We start from the raw sequence: 10,641 nt of genomic DNA, 5'->3' as shown, positions 1-10,641 counted from the left end.
GTTGCAACAGAGACTGTATGTCCTGCAAAGTCTCAAATACTTGCTATCTTTCTGTTTACAGCAGAAATGTGCTGACCACTGGTGTAAAGCCCTACTTTAGGCTGTTCTTTTGACTGCACATTCTGCACCACCTTCAGACATCTTCCAACTCATCTTCCAACCATTCTGGTGATGAGAGGTAGGCAAAAAAACAAAGCCCTCTTACTCCAAGTATCTCCCCCATGAAACTGATTGTTCTGTCACAATTCTGAAAACTCCATGTTAGCATTAAGGTAAGCTTCAACAAAACATCTTCTAACACTGCCAATATACCACCAGGTTTTACACATTCACATTAAAAGCGATTAATGTGATTCCGTTAAAGCCAATTAATCAAGTTCATTTAATAAACACAATCCCGGAGAAACAGAATGCAGAACAGGAAGTCAGTGTTGGAGGTTCAGGATTGTGAACCAGTCATTTTAAATCTCAGGGCTCCATCTGTGTTGGACAGACCTCTCTGGGTCTTTAAACAAACAAACAAACAAACAAACAAACAAACAAACAAACAAGAGCTAAGGATACCTATGCCCGGTGGTCAATTATGAGAGAAGTGAAAACAGAATACACGCTCTACTTCTCCATGTCGTAATTTTGCTAAGGATCAACTCTGTAAACAAGAGAGCCTGTTTCCTCTCCCAGGGTGAGCCAGTACAAAAATCAATCCAGAAAGGCTGAAAATTTTAAAAGAACACTTCCAGATTAAATCAGAGCAGTTAGGTCAGAATGTCTGCACCTAGTTTATAGCTGTAGGCCTGTGTATTTGACAGGTAATCCTTGACTCCATCAAGCTCATACTGTAATTGAAGCTCCAACTCTGTTGAGTCTGGCTAGTTCAGCAAGGGAGTCAATGACCACTCTTTTTTCCTTTTTCTTTCAAGATAAATCTCTGCTACAGGTATCTCCTTGGACTTCTTCTTTTCATCTAATATTGTGTATGCAGCAGGGTTCCTTATTTAGATGCCTGAGTTTCTTTCTGCAAATGGAAAACTTTATTAATAAGACACAGGGAAAATCTCAGGAGTGTTTTCTCCTGGGAAGTGACTTTCAGCTCAGTCTGAAGCTAACAACATGGTAAATAAAGGTTATTTTTCAAGGTCTCATGGGCTAGAAAGTCAGCAGCAATGAGAGCAAAAGAAAGGTCTTAACTATTATAGGGGCTGTTTAGTGTGGTTGTACAGCTTATTAATTACACAAAGTCACTTTATAAGCAAGAATGAGTGTTCTGTGGGGCTCAGTGTGTGATTTAAAATGGCAGGCTCAGTGTATCTTGAGGTTGCTATAATGATGGTGCTTGCCCAAGCTTTCCAAATCGTCCAAAACCTTTTAAACTTAATCCTTGCTCTCCTTGTTGATGTCCTATTTTTGAATGCTATGATTCCCAGTCTTAGAAACAAAAGCACAGTAAGAAAGTGCCCAAAGCATAAGAGAGAACACTCACAGCCTATAACAGTGGAAACTCGTGGTTTCTAAGGAAATGAAATCACTAAGCTTTCAAGAATGCAACACTTAATCCAAATAATCCAAAAGCAATCTACTTGGCAGTCTAATTATATTTCCTTAGGAGGAAAGTACGGTAGTGTTTGTTTGCATTTAATTGCCTCACTTTAATATGTTTGTGTTGTACTCATTTCTGACTCCTTTCCCAATCTAAAGGTCCCTTGTAATATTTGACTTAGCTTTCCAAACTAACCCAGAGGATTATTCTTGGATTCATACATAATAGGATAAGGAAGATCTTATTTTGTGTATGTCAGATCTGATGTCAGTTTCTAGAAACAATCTTTTTTCCTAGACAGGTAGAAAGGAAAACTATAGATTTAAATCAACTCATCTGTTTTGTCCTACTGATGTAGTGAAGCATTGGCAACACAGAGAAGGAAAATTCTATGCCTCTCTTTCTCTCATTATATATTAAATGGTGTGGACAAAGGATACTAAGAAAATGACTCATCTTCAGCCATATGTAACAGAGCAATACCTGTTTAATAATTAGACTCTGGTGTGGGCCCCATTCCTTGATAGCAGTGACAATGCTGTTTATACTTAATTGGAAACACCACACTGACATGTCCTTCCTGAGTATTTTCAGGAATCTCAGAGGAGCTGGGTGAAGGTTGAGACCAAATTACTTCTGACCAGCAGGAATGTCACACCACATTCTTAAGTTGAAATAGTCTTGCTTATATGTAGAAAGACAGGCATTGCTTTGAATCCTAGCAAGTGTTTTTCCTTTGTCTTGTGCTCTGGCATCACGATGGAGTTTCAATCCTCACTCTAGCTGTTACATCTTTTCACATGCTCTTCTTTGGCCTGGAACGTCCTCCCCAGGACTACTCTTTATTCCCGTCTTTTCTCCAGCACAGTGATGAAGGCAGACCGAAAGCAAACTTCTCTTATTAAAAAATCCTGCTAGACAAAATCTTGCTCAAATAATATTTCCTCTCTGAAATTGGTCCTAATATCACTCCTGACTCCAGAACCATAACATTTTGACATCAACCAGTTTTGATATAATATAATAAATGCTGCAGTGCAATAGCCTCCAACATAGTGTCCAAGGTCATATTTCTCTTGGTATCTCCAACATCTAATCATAGTGTCGTATGTGCTGCAAATGCTCATATTTGTTGAACAAATGGATGGATATCAATATTGTGATATGCAGTAAAAACCACCTTCTGCCACATTCAGGAAAGGATAATGTTGCACAAAGTCTTTTCATGCCCTTTTTAGATTCCACCCTTGGGGGAAAGAAAAAGATACATAATGAAAGTTTCTCTTGACTCAAGTAGGCATATTGATAAAATCTAGAGCTCCTGATAGTGAATAGGGTGCCTTGAGTCCACCAGGCCAGAACAATCTTTTATGTCAGAGGGCCCATTTGGGTTAAAAATTTCTATTTGTTAGCTTTTAAATTTTTCCCTTTAAGTGAACCATCCTTATGCTCCAGTAAAAATATTAAGAAAGTGAATAAACAAGTAAATGAATGAATGAATGAATGAATGAATAAAACAAAGAGAGAGTGCTAATTAAAATGCATAAAACTAAAAGTGGTAGCAGCTAAAGAGTATAGGGCAGTAATAAAAAGTGCCAGCCGTTGCAAGGACAATTTGAACTTGGCTCTGCACTATGCCCTCGAGGTCTGCCAAATGAGCCTCTGCAAGAAAGAATAAAGCAATTCCCGGAAAGGGGCCACTGTTTTTCTCTCCCTATCTTCTATGCCTAGTAAAATTCTTGGCCCCCAGATTCTGCTCATGTGAAAGCCATGACTTGGGAAGGGATCTTGGAAATCTTAAAGAAACTATTGTGAACATAGGGCAGAATTTTTCTACTTAACAAAATAGGAATCAATATATCAAACCAAAAGACATTTTTAACAGTGATTATCTCTCAATGTCCATCTGAGATAGATGTACTCATAACACCACCATTTGAAAGATATTCCAGCAAGCAGATGATGGTTGAGGCTGCAAAGATTTTGAATTAGAATATGTTTTCCAAGATACACTTTTATAATTATCAGACATATTCATTCATTCATTCATTCATTCATGTAACAAATATTTATTGAATATCTATTAAATATTCCAAGAGTATGAGGATAGAACAGTGAACAGAAATAGTCTCTGCTCTCATACAACTTACATTTTAATCCACAAGGATAAATAGGCAATAGCCAAACAAAATTAGCTGACAGCATGTCACATGGTAAGAAGTGGTATGAAAGAATATAAATAGAATAAGGGGACTGTTGGGTGGATCAATTTTAAGTAGACTTATTTGGAAATATCTTACCAACAAAGTGACTAACATCTCTCACTTAGTGATGTGGAGAGAAGAGAAAGATCTCAAGGCTGCACCATATAATTCCAACATTAGAAGGTCATGGAGGGGAGAAGGATAAGATGAAGAAAATGAGAATAAGTGGCCAGTCAGGGAGGGGTGCCCTGCATGCACAGGAAGGCCCAGGTAACTTGACTACAGACCTGAACAAGACTGATTTGTAGTGCCACAGTGATTGGGTCTACCATGTGACTACCCCAACAGAATGTCTGTTCTAGCAGGGCTCTGAGGGTAATAGTGATCTGGCCTATATTTTTGGGACATTGGAATCTTGACTGCTATGTCAATTTGGACTCAAGATTTTCCAGGGTCTTCTTAGCCATACCTGAATGAGGTCTTGCTATTTGGCACTTGAAAACAGTAATTAAAGGATTCATAATGTCAGAATTTTCTTTTTTTTTTTTAAGATTGTATTTATTTATTTGAGAGAGAGATAGTGAAAGAGAGCACAAGCAGTGGGTAGAGAGAGAAGCTGGTTCCCCACTGAGCAGGGAGCCTGGGATTATGACCTGAGCTGACAGCAGATGCTCCACCAACTGAGCCACTTAGGCACCCATAATGTTAGAATTTAAAGCACAGAATAAACTGTGTAATTAAGAAAAAAACAGTAATTTAAATACAAAGTGTCTTCTGGTGTTAACTCCATCCTTCTTCCATCATCCAACAAGGTGAGAGTAGAGAAATTGTTCTATCAGGACTCTCATTTTGCTTGGTCATCATCCCCTGGCCTAGATTGCTGCGCTTTTTGTATATCCTCCTTCTTCCCACAATGGCCTCTTCAAAATTTACCAGGATCCAACAGGCCACTCATGGAGAGGTAACTGGGTGGTACAAGCCAAATCCCTCCTGCAAGGCCAGTTCTAGAGGAAGCACTATGAGTCACTGGTCAAGAACTACAATTCCTTGATGAGACGCGGTCAGCAAATCACAGCTGCTCACCATTACTTCTCCTTGAACTTCCTTCAGATCACACACATGCTGCTTCTCTCGGAGTGGACCTTGTGCTGGCTGGATAGGGTGTGTTGGTGCAGTGACCACTAGACCTAGAAGCAAGAGAGTGAGCAAGTGGGGTAGGTCACCTAGAACTATGGCAGGCCCTTCTGGAAAGGAAACCACTCACCAACAAGGTGCAAACTTCTTTCTAAGCATCCCTGTCCCTTTAAGACACCCTTAAGAAAGGAGATTAATAAGAAGTATTTGAGGTCTTCTGAAAAGTTTAGGAATAAACTCTATCTAGGCTGATATAGACACTTTCAACAATCATCTACTTTTCAACATTTAGTCATTTGTGTTATGGAATCTTCACTGTGTTTCTAAAGCTGTAGCTAAGTGTGTTTTAATTAACTTTGTTAGATCCATGAAAATGTGGGGACTTGACAAGTCTTACTCTCCTACTCTGTGTTCTGTAAAGATGCCAGTCACAATTATTTGATGAGCCCCAAGAATGGCATCATCTCCCCCACAGGAATTTCATACATTTCCCTGAATTATGTCCAAAAAAAACACCTTTCAAGTTGAGTGTTAGAATCTTCCTTAGATAAAAATAAATATCTAACTGAAACAATTTAAAAAATCCATCTACTCTTTCTGTAGCAGACTGGGAGTTCTCAGTTTAAGACTCTCCTGCTCTCCCCACTCTAGTTTTGGGTAGGTTTTATTTTATTTTATTTTTTTTTTTGGTTTTAAATTTTTTTAAAGTACATATATGCTTTTGGCTTGTTTAAATGATTCTCTGTTAGGGCTGTCCACCATGTGCATTAGCTTATTAAATACTTCTTTTAAAATTTATACAGAAAATGCCTACAGAATAACCACAGAATCATAAAGCCTAAGAAATTAATGCTCAAAGTAATTCAGAAATGTTTCCTATCTCACAGCATGGCAGGGGGAGGGCCTGGACAAGATCTTGGGCTTCACATACCTGTCTCACCACCTATAGCAGACACTATATGGATATCCTCTAACTATATGTTTATCCTATATCCCATATCTCTGCCTGTGTGAGGTCACTGACATCCAATGGAGACAGTTCCCAGCACACAATGGTCTTCCAACTAGAGCACCTAGTCACTCTTCTTGTGCTTTCACTGGAATTATGGGAGCATGATTAACAGTACACAGATTAATGCCCTTAGGGAAACCCTCCACAATTAAGGAATGAATAAATATGGTGGATTAAAGGTTCCTACTTCCATGTCTTCTGAAACATGCCCCATGTGGTTTCTCAGAGGATCCTTGTAGGATTGGTTCCCAGTTTCTCACAGCACTCTTGATTGACTTTATCTCATTATCCTGCATTACCTTCCCCTTTTTTTCACTGAGCTTTTTGGAATTGCCTCTACAATAATCTACCAGCACCAACATCCTTGTTTCAATTTCTGTGCTAAACCAAACTAAAATACTATTATTGCCTAATATAGTTTATCATCTGTGAGTCTGAGTCAAATTTTCAATTGGAGTCCCAACTAATGCAAGTTACTGGATGGAAACTCAGCTACTTTGTGTTTCACATCCTATGGCCTTTCAAATATAGTAGCTGGTCTGTGTCTCAGAGATTTCTCTCTCATTAGGACATTTATCTGCATTGACTGGGTGGAAACTAAACAGTACATCCTACTATGGGTGACCCAGTTCTAGGATCATCTGAATGACTTACAGCATCACCAGAGGAAAATCCAGTTGTTGAGGACCTGCAAAGCCATATTCAGTAGTGATGGATAAAAGTCTTATGGAGATAGATTTTTTTTTTTGACTCAAGAAGAGTCTCTTTTTTTGGTAATAGAAACATAAGAAATTTTAGGCCAAAGGTACATAATGTTATTTTATTTCATTGTTGATTTACTTCTATTTTGGCTTGGTTCTAGTGATTAGAACAGTACCTGGCACTCAGAACGGTGTACTGATACTGTATACCTTGGGCAGAATATTGGTACCATTCATGTGAAGACTGCCTGATGGATGAATAAGGCCTTGGTCAATATGACTGGTCAAGTTCTGAAACCAGTGGTCCTTGTGAAGTTAACTCTCTGCTGGTACTTACACCCCTTGAGCGCACAAATGGTACCTTGGCGGTGTTTATTCTCCTAAGTCATCTACCCATGTAATTTCTTTGACAGAGCATACATGTGTTCTCAATTTAAGAAAGGGCCCCTTGCGTGTAAAAACTTGAGGCACGTGGGCCCCTCCCTTTCATTATCAGGAGTCCCATCTACATCTTCATGCCTTCACAAAATAAGCATCAATTCTCATACTCCTCCCCTACAGGAAGCATAATGACTTCACCAGTAGCTACTAGTTCAATATAATAGAGTATAAACCTTTAGCTGTACAACTGGAGGTCAGGTCAATGGACTTCTTCTAAAGTGGAAGAAAAAAATCTATTCATTTTCTATTGCTGTATAACAAATCACCACAAACTTTGTCACTTAAAGCAACATTTGTTATATCACAGTTTCTGTAAGTCCGAAGTCCAGGCGTGGCTTAGCTGGATTTTCTGCTGAGCATCTCACATAGCTAAAATCAAGGTGTCAGCTGGGGCTGGGATCTCATCTTACAGTTAGGGCTCTCTTCCAAACTTATTTAGGTTGTTCATAGACTCAGTTTATTGTGGTTATAGGACTGAGGTCCCAGGTTTTTGCTGATTGTGAAATGCAGGTTGCCATCAGCTCCCAGAGTCTGCCCACTGTTCTCTGCCATGTGACCCTATCCACAACATCACTTTTTACTCCTTTGAAGTCAGCAGCAAGTGTCTCTGATGCTTCAAACCTCTAACTACCTCATTCTGACTTTTAGACACAGATTTAAAAGGCTCATAGATAATCTCCATTTCATTAACTCAAAGTCAATTAATTCATATATTTAATTGCATATTCAAAATCCCTTCAGTCATGCAAGGTGACATAATCACTGGAGTGAAATCCCATCACATCCACATATCCTGCCCACACTCAAGGTAAGGGAAACGTATAAGGCATGCATACCAGGAGTAGGTATCTTAAGGGACATCTTAGAATTTGCCTATTACAGGAAAGTAGAGGCTTCTATTATTTTTTTTTAAATCTTGTTTTTTTAAGCAGTTTTAGTTTTAAAAAATTAAAAAGGAGGTAGAGATTCCTCATTATGCCCTACCCCACACATGCACAGCCTCCTCTGGTATCAATCAATAGCATTCATCAGAATGGTACATTTTTTATGAAGAATGAACCTATATCAACACATTATAATCATCCCAAGTCCACAATTTGTATGAGGGTTCATTCTTAGTATTGTATGTTCTATGAGTTTGGACAGGTATAATGATATATACCTATCATTATAATGTCATACAGAATATTTAAAAATCCTCTGTGCTCTGTCTATTCATCTCCTCTCTACTCCTATCCTGCCTTGTTTTTTTTTTTATTGTTCCCATAGTTTTATTGAAAAGGAATGGGAGGGAAGGGACATCCTTGCTTGTATCTGATCTTCAAGTTCCTCATCATTAAGTATCCCGTTAGATAAAGGTTTTTTTGTAAATGTTTTTTATCAAGTTGAGGTGGTTCCCCTTTGTTCCTAGTTTACTGAAGGTTTTTTTTTTTTTTTTATCATGAATGGGTGTTGGATTTTGCCGTATGCTTTTTCTGCATCTGTTGATATAATGACGTGATTTTTCTGTTGATGTGATGGATTACATTAATTTATCATAGAATGTTGAACCAGCCTTGCATACCTAGAATAAATCCCACTTGATTATGGTATAAAATACTTTCAATGCTTTTGGACTTTGCTAATGTTTTGCTGAGGAGGTTTGAATCTGTGTTCATGAGAGATATTTGTATGTAGTTTTCGTTCCTTAAAATGTCTTTGCCTGGTTTTGGTATTAGGGTAATGCTGGCTTGCCTTATATAATGAGTTGAGTAGTATTCCTTTTCCTTCTATCCTTTGAAAAAGATTGTAGAGGATGATTTAATTTCTTCCTTAAATGTTTGATTGAAATTCACCAGTGAACCCAGCAAGGTCTGGTGCTTTCTATTTCAGAAGAAATTATCAAATCAATATCTTTAATAGCTATAGGTATATTGTTCAGTTTTACCTTGTGTGAGTTTTAGCAGATTACATCTTTCAAGGAATTGGTACATTTAAATTTTGTTACAGGTTTGTGGGCATACGGTTGTTAATTATATTTCTTTTTTTTATCTCTTAATGTCCAAAAGATCTATAGTGATGTAGCCTCCTTCACTTCTTATATTAATAATTTGTGTCCTTTCTTTTTTTCTTATAGTTATCCTGGCTATTAGTTTAACAATTTTATTGATCATTTCAAAGACCAGCTTATGGCTACATCAATTTTCTCTGTTGATTTCCTGCTTTCAATTTCATTGATTTCTGCTCTAATTATGCTTATTTTTTTTCTTCTGCTTACTTAGAATTTAATTGTTTATACCTCCTATGATGGGAACTATTAATTTTAAATCTTGTTTCTCTTCTAACATATGCCTTTAGTGCTATAAATTTCCCCCCAGGCCCTGCTTTTGCAGCATACCACAAGTTTTGATGATTTCTTTATTTTTAAGAGATTTTTATTTATCTATTTGAGACAGAGAGAGAAAAAGAGAGGGAGCAGGAGTGAGGAGGTGGAGGGGCAGAGGTAGAGGGAGAAGTAGGCTTCCCACTGAGCAAAAAGCCTGATCTGGGACTCAATCCCAGGACCCTGAGATCATGACCTGAGCCAAAGACAGACACTTAACTGAGCCACCAAGGCATCCCAAGATAATTTCTGTTTTCCTTTTCATTTGGTTCAAAATATTTTAAAATTTCTCTTGAGATTTCTTCCTTGATCCATGTTTTATTTAGAAGTGTGTTGTTTAATATCCATGTATTTTGAGATTTTCCACCTGTCTTTCTGTTACTGATTTTTAGTTTAAATTGATTATAGATTGAGACCAGATTTTGTGTGATTTGTACACTTTTAAATTTATTAAGGTGTCTTTTATGGCCTAGAATGGATGTGTCTTGGTGAATGTTTCATATGAGCTTGAGACAAATATGAATTCTGCTGTTAGATAGACTATAGATGTCAGTTATATTCCATTTATTGATAATGTTGAATTCAACTACATCCTTACTGATTTTCTGTCTGCTGGATCTGTTTCTGACAAAGGAGTGTTAAAGTCTCCAACTCTGATAGTAGGTCCTTACAATTCTTCAGTTCTTGCTTTCTGTAGTTGTTAAGGGCATATATGCTAAGAATTGTTAGGTCTTTTTTTGTTTTTTAAAGACTTTATTTATTTATTCATGAGAGAGAGAGAGAGAGGCAGAGACACAGGCAGAGGGAGAAGCAGGCTCCATGCCAGGAGCCTGATGTGGGACTCGATTCTGGGACTCCAGGACTGTGCCCTGGGCCAAAGGCAGGCACTAAACCACTGAGCCACCCAGGGATCCCCCGAATTGTTAGGTCTTTTAAAGAATTGACCCTCTTTATCATTATGTAATACTCTTTTTTATACCTGATAACTTTTCTTACCTTGACATCTACCCTCTACCCTGTCTGAATTTCATATAGCTATTCCTGCTTTCTTTTGATTAGTGTTAGCATGGTATATATTTCTCTATCCATTTACTTTTAATCTATATAGGTCTTTGTATTTAAAGTGGATTTCCTATAAACAACAAATAGTTGAGTCAAATTTTTTGATTCACTATGAAAATCTATCCTTTAATATGTGCATTTAGACCACTGACATTCCAGGTGATTATTGATATACTTGGATTAAGAGC

The 10,641-nt window shown here is 37.7% G+C and overlaps 1 long non-coding RNA gene across 1 annotated transcript in view; it reads right to left on the bottom strand.

The window, feature by feature from the left end:
- Positions 1-1,937: 1,937 nt before the first annotated feature.
- The window catches only part of LOC140604831 (uncharacterized), a 43,597-nt gene continuing 34,893 nt past the window's right edge, over positions 1,938-10,641 (bottom strand). The window contains exons 2-3 of the long non-coding RNA XR_012007660.1: positions 4,825-4,928; positions 1,938-2,783 (exon numbers count right to left, since the gene is read on the bottom strand). This is a non-coding gene — a long non-coding RNA (uncharacterized lncRNA). The remainder of the gene's footprint in view (positions 2,784-4,824; positions 4,929-10,641) is intronic.

The sequence above is a fragment of the Canis lupus genome, chromosome 15 (genome assembly GCF_048164855.1).
Source record: "Canis lupus baileyi chromosome 15, mCanLup2.hap1, whole genome shotgun sequence".
Classification (NCBI taxonomy): domain Eukaryota; kingdom Metazoa; phylum Chordata; class Mammalia; order Carnivora; family Canidae; genus Canis; species Canis lupus.
Note: the sequence above shows the minus strand (reverse complement) of the source record. Positions and strands in the feature narration are given on the sequence as shown.